Genomic DNA, 6,293 nt, shown 5'->3' on the forward strand with positions numbered 1-6,293 from the left:
ATAGTCTTAATAACTTTGAGTAAAAATTTAAAATCATTAGAATTTAGACAAAAAGTTAAGACATAGTCATTTGTTCATACTTCTAATCTGTGGCAGATTAAATTACTGATCTGAAAAAGGCATCATTTCTTTGAGAAGATGGATAATATAGTGATAATCAATTCTGTAGCATTAACTAAGAAAAGTACACATTTAAAACTAAAGCAATCAAACAGTTAATAGCATAATCAGTACATATTTCTGCCGTAAGTCAAATTTTCATGGCTGCTTCTGTGCAATATTTTTTTGAAATTTGACTGCATAAAACTTACTTTTTGGACCATAAAGTTCTTATTTTTTGCAACACAAAGTTCTTATATTTTTAACTTCGGTGTATTTCCATAGTTGGTCACCAGAACTGATATTTTAATTAAGAACAAACTTTATTAAAATAAGTACCATCTTTGTTTTGTAATAATTGCTTAGTACAGCTAAATATATAGATTTGTCAAATACTGATTTTGGTACTGATACAAATCATGGATAGTAACAACTCCTTTCTAGGATATAGTACCAGAATTTACCTTTAGATGAAGCTGAGTAGTAACAGTATAATACACTCCTCAAAAGTGAAATTGCAACACCAAGAAATAAAGCACGTAGCGTCGCTACGTGCATTATTTCTTGGTGTTGCAATTTCACTTTTGAGGAGTGTATTTACAGATGCCTCCTTACTGAAAATGAATAAGAAATATTTGTTTATGGTTAACAATCTGAAATAATTCTGCTAGGGATGAATGTTTGAAATGAGCATGGATCATCGCAGTCAGGATTTACAAAATCAAACAGTTTGATTCTTCATGGCTGTAAATGATAAGCACTTCTTCAGTTTTCTGATTCATCAATTATTGCCATTATAATATACCAAAAACAAGAAATATAAAAGAGATAGCACTCATTCTACATACAACTTAATGTATTAAACAAATAAACAGCTTTCAAAGAATCTTTTTTGTTCGTTTATGAAAATATTTTTATCTTGAAACACTGATTTTGATAAAAAGTCAGGTAATCTTTTTTTAAAAATTTTTATTATTTTTTTTTCCTCTTTGTTCTATTAATAATGAATCTGAATAAACTAATATTTCCATATTTTTTTTACGTTTATGAACTTTCTAACTTTGATTTTCAAAAGATTGACCTAAAATAAGAAACATATTAAAATTCTGTCTAATGCACGTAGGTATTTTTTTATTATTATTTATTTTCCCATATTTTTCAGAGAATTTGAAATATCAAAAAAGTAAATTAGAAATCTTGAATTTGAAAACACTTTTTCTCCATTATGTAAATAATTTTTTAAAAATGAGTTTTTCACAATGAATCTCTCCATAAACTGGCTATTATTCAACAATATACATATAGTCAACTTTTTAAGCATATCAGACAAAATAATAAATTTAAGACCTAGTAAAAAAAACTATAAAAAATAAATAAAAAAATTTTTTTTTTTTGGCAAAAGCCCTTATAAACATAAAGTATACACAGCTATGTGAATCCAATGATAAAATATTATTTGCGCAACTTTGAGTCCATCCAGTTGAATAAACCTTTAAAATTAAAAGCAAAATAAACTCATAAGTTTGAGTACTAACTAAAAAATAAACATAGATACAGAGAAATGCAAAATTTATTTTAAATCTAATTATAAGAAAACATACAAGACAAAATTTACAATAAAAATACTAAATTGCTCTAATAATTCTAAAAACCATGTTTGTCTCAGAGTTAAATAGTTTAGGCATGCTTGAGACACTTTAAAAATTTGTATCAAGACTGATCATACAAACAATAATTTGCTTGTAAAGCAATGTAAATAAGAAACAAAAAATACAAATCACAAACTTTTGCAAATAATACCAAATTTAAAAACTTTCGATAATATACACATTAGAACAACAAATATGAGAAGAAAGATTTAAATAAAAAAAAGTAATCAAAATATAAATATTAGGGTTTTTAAACATTTATGATTAGAAAATTATTTCATCAATAGAATTTATTTATTTATTTCAAATTTGTAATTTTCATGTATTTTTATCATACATTTTGTGGAACGAAACATTTATGCCATATCACAAAAACTTGCTGCAAGAATTATTATTATTTTTTCAACTTTAACCCTCTTGTTGTCTTTTATATTTATTAAAACTGCCAGTATAATTTAGGACATTCTGTTTCAGAAAAATGCTTTGTCAAAGAAGAGAAATCAAAATACTAATGCTTGAATACAAAAATAATGAATTTTTAAGTTGAAATGGTAATATAATATGCAATTATTTCATCAACAATAATCTTAGAAAACCTGCCTTTTGGCACAAAATTAAAACGTTTGCAAAGAAGGAAAATCAGAAATTCTTAATTTCATCTAGTCAATGTACATAAACATTAAGGCTTAATTACTCAAATCCACTAAAATCTCATTAAGAATTTTGATCTAATCAGTTGTTAAATCTTCCGTAAAAAAAAAGGGTAAATCTTGGTTGATCATTTGTTTGCGTTACACAAAGTTCTACACCTATGGGTGCATGTTGTTGATATGCCGTTGTAAGTTGCTTTTGATTGAAAAAGATTTGCAACAATGAGAACACCTATAATTTCTAGAACCAGAATGTGTTAGTTGATGGCGCCGGATGTTACTCGATTTTACAGTAGAATAGGTGCAAAGTGTACAGGAATAAACAGTCATTTTACCTCCCTCAGGATGTAAGGCAGAGTTTTTAATAAAACTGACAGATCTATCTGCAATATAAGAAATATTTCACATATAGAAAGCAGGATAAACTTCTACCTTAGAATTAAGTTAGAGGTAGAGAGTTAAAAAGCTATATGAAAAGGATAGAGTTATAACTGATTAATTTATAAAATCTTAAACACCAAAACTTAAAAAAACTATCTTTACAAAAAAACATAGATTAATTTAAGTATACATGCTACATATTTTTAAAAGTGTTCTAAGTTGCCTTTACAATATACCTTTACAGTAATAAGCATTGTTTTTCATGTAGGCATATATATACTACTTGAGATTAAAAAAACAAACAAACAGAAAATTTACTCTAACTGTTTTGAAAAATAGTGAAAAAAAAAAGGTTAACATGCACAAAATAATGGAATCAAACAAGTAACATTAGAGAGTTTATAAAATTCATGTAAAAAGCTTGGCAGAAAAAGAAACGAAAAAAAAAAGAGATAATTAAAAGAAGGTACATTTAGTGTTTGCGCATTTATACGATATTTAAGCATTATTTAAATTTTAAGGATCAAGATATTCAGATATGTTTACAATTCATAAGAGCATATTACAAAATTTTTAGCAACTTAAAATAAATAAATGCCCTCTAAATGTATCTAGAAATTTATCAACAAGTTTGAAAAAATTTTTTTTTGCATTGATGGGAAATAAAAACGTTTATTTATTAATTGGAATACGAAAATGACATTTATAGTTGAATTTAAGAAAGAAAAATATTTAACAACTTTAATAAAATTTAATTTTAAATATCTAGCATACAAATAAACTAAGCTTTACAACAACTTTATTTTTATTCATTTAATGTTAAATCAAACAATGATTTCAACAATACTTTGCAATTCTTTACAAAAGTAAAATAATAAGCTTATAACCAAAAATTAATGCCTAGTATTTGTTGAGTACCGAGTAATATATAACATATAAAGTAATTATGTATCAATATAGCAATAACAGGAATATGCACTGAATAAGGACTATGAACTTGTAACAAAATATATATTGGATGGATGTTAACTTGTTGAAAAACAGTTAATAGTTAAACACATTTTTCAAGCTTTATAACAACAAAAATCCAGGTTTGTAATTTATTAAAAACTAACTTTTCAATTAAAAAATAAATTACTAAACATAAAAAAAATGTTTAAAATTCCATTTTTTTAAAAATTATATTTAATAAGACTAAAGAAAATGAAAACTATGTTTCTAGTTTTGCTGATTAATAATTACTTATGCTGATGAAATTTTGAAGTTATAAATTTTTGAACAATAAGTTTTTTTTTTCCTGTTTTCTTAGCATTTTTTGCTGATTTTCCATTTTTCACATACATACTTTTTTCTCCAAAAAATAAAATATACACTTTAATGTAAATCTTATGCTAAAATATTGTTCCTCATTATTATGATAAAATATTATGAGTCATCATTATGATAAAAAATTATTTGCGCGACTTGTATTTCAAGACATTAAAATTAAGAGTAAAATAAATTCTCAAGTTTGAGTACCAAATAATGATACAGAGAAATATAAAATTTATTTTATAATCTCATTAAAAGGAAACTTACAAGGGACAAAATTACAGTAGAAATACAAACTTGCCCCAGCAGTTCTAAAAAGTTAAAACCATGCTTGTTTCAAAATAAAAATACACTAATTTACGTAATTTTTATCAAGAAATATGATACAAACAATAATTTGTTTGTAAAGCAATGTAAATAAAAACCAAAAAATACAATTAATTTACTTAAGCAAATAATGCTCATTCTTTAAAGAACACCTCTTAAAAACTTTTAATAAAATACACATAAGATCAACAAAAATGAGAAGAGAGATTTAAATAAAGAAAAGTAATCAAAATACAAATGTTTAATGTAAAAATAGGATTTTCAAATATTTATGATTGGAAAAGGGCTTCATTAATAGATTTCAAAATTACATTTTTCTTTCATTTAGATGCTATTTAATTGCAACATTATCTATTAAAAAATTTTTGATCATAAACCAGGAATTTTGAATGAAAAATTTATCCCATATCACAAGAATATGCCTGCAAGTATTAACTTTTTTTTTTAGCCTTAACCTTTTCGCTGATAGTAATATTTATTAAAATCACCAGTCATATTTAGGACATCCTGAAGGAAAAGAATGCTTTGTCAAAGAAAACTATTTAAAGTATAAACATTTGAGTACAAAAAGTTAATAATAAAATTCAAATCTAATAAAGGGAAATCATTTCTTCAACAACAATCTTAGAAAACTTGGTATCAAATTAAAATGCTTACTAATAAGGAAAGGCAAGAATGGTATAAACTTAATTTTCTATGGTCACTGTACCTGGTTTATGATCAAAAACTTTAAGGCTTAATCACTCAAACCACTTTAAATCTTCATCTATTGTTTCTGAATAATTCTATGAAAAAAGGTAAATCTTGATTGATAATGTGTTTACATTACAAGTTGTTTTACATCCATGCGTGCATGTTGCTGATATGCCGTTGTAAGTTGCTTCTGATTGAAAAAGACTTGCTACAATGACGACACTTATAATCTCTAGCACCAGAATGTGTTACTTGATGGCGACGGATGTGCCTCGAATTTACAGTAGAATAGCTGCAAAACGTACAAGAATAAAGAGACATTTTACCTCCCTTGGGATGCTTAATGGACTTTTTAATGAAACTAACACATTTGCCTGCAACATAAAATTTTTTTTTTACAAATATAGTAAACAGGATGAAACAATATACTCGATTCTAACAGTTTCCTTTGAATTAACTTGAGAAAAAAATGTACTTTTTCTTAAATAGAAGCTATTATACTTGTTAGAAGTTCGTCCGCCTGTTATGTAGAAACAAAAGACAAATATGAATCAAGCCTTGAACTGAGCTAGGCGTTGAGAGTTAAAAAGCTATTCAAAAAGAATACTGTTTTAACTTATTGATTTTTAAAAATTTTATAGGACAAAACTTAAAAAATTAAAAACAAAAAACTCTTTACAAATGTTACACATTTTTACAAGAGTACTAAATACTAAGCTACCTTACAAATATAGTTACAGTAATGAGCATTGTTTTTGAGATTTAAAAAAAAAATTACAAAAGCTAATAAAAAAAAACGTATTTGACATTTGTAATGACGAATAGCAAAATTAAACAAATAAAATTAGATGGTTTATAGAATTCATGTAAAAAGTTTAGTATAAAAAAAAATCAAGATAATTAAAAGAAGGTATATTTAGTGATTGCACAAAGTTAAGTAATATTTAAATTCTATGCATTAATGTATTCAGATATGTTTAAAATTTATATGGGCACATCGTAAAATTCTTTGGCAGTTAAAAATACCTCATTGCACACTTTATGTATTCAGTAATTTATCAACAAATTCGTTAAAAAATTTTTTGTATTGAAAGGAAATTAACAAAATTTTATTATTATTAATTGGATTATGAAAATAAATTTCATTTACAGCTTAAATAAAAAAAAATAATTTAACAGCTTT

Source organism: Parasteatoda tepidariorum, chromosome 4, assembly GCF_043381705.1.
Source record: "Parasteatoda tepidariorum isolate YZ-2023 chromosome 4, CAS_Ptep_4.0, whole genome shotgun sequence".
NCBI lineage: Eukaryota > Metazoa > Arthropoda > Arachnida > Araneae > Theridiidae > Parasteatoda > Parasteatoda tepidariorum.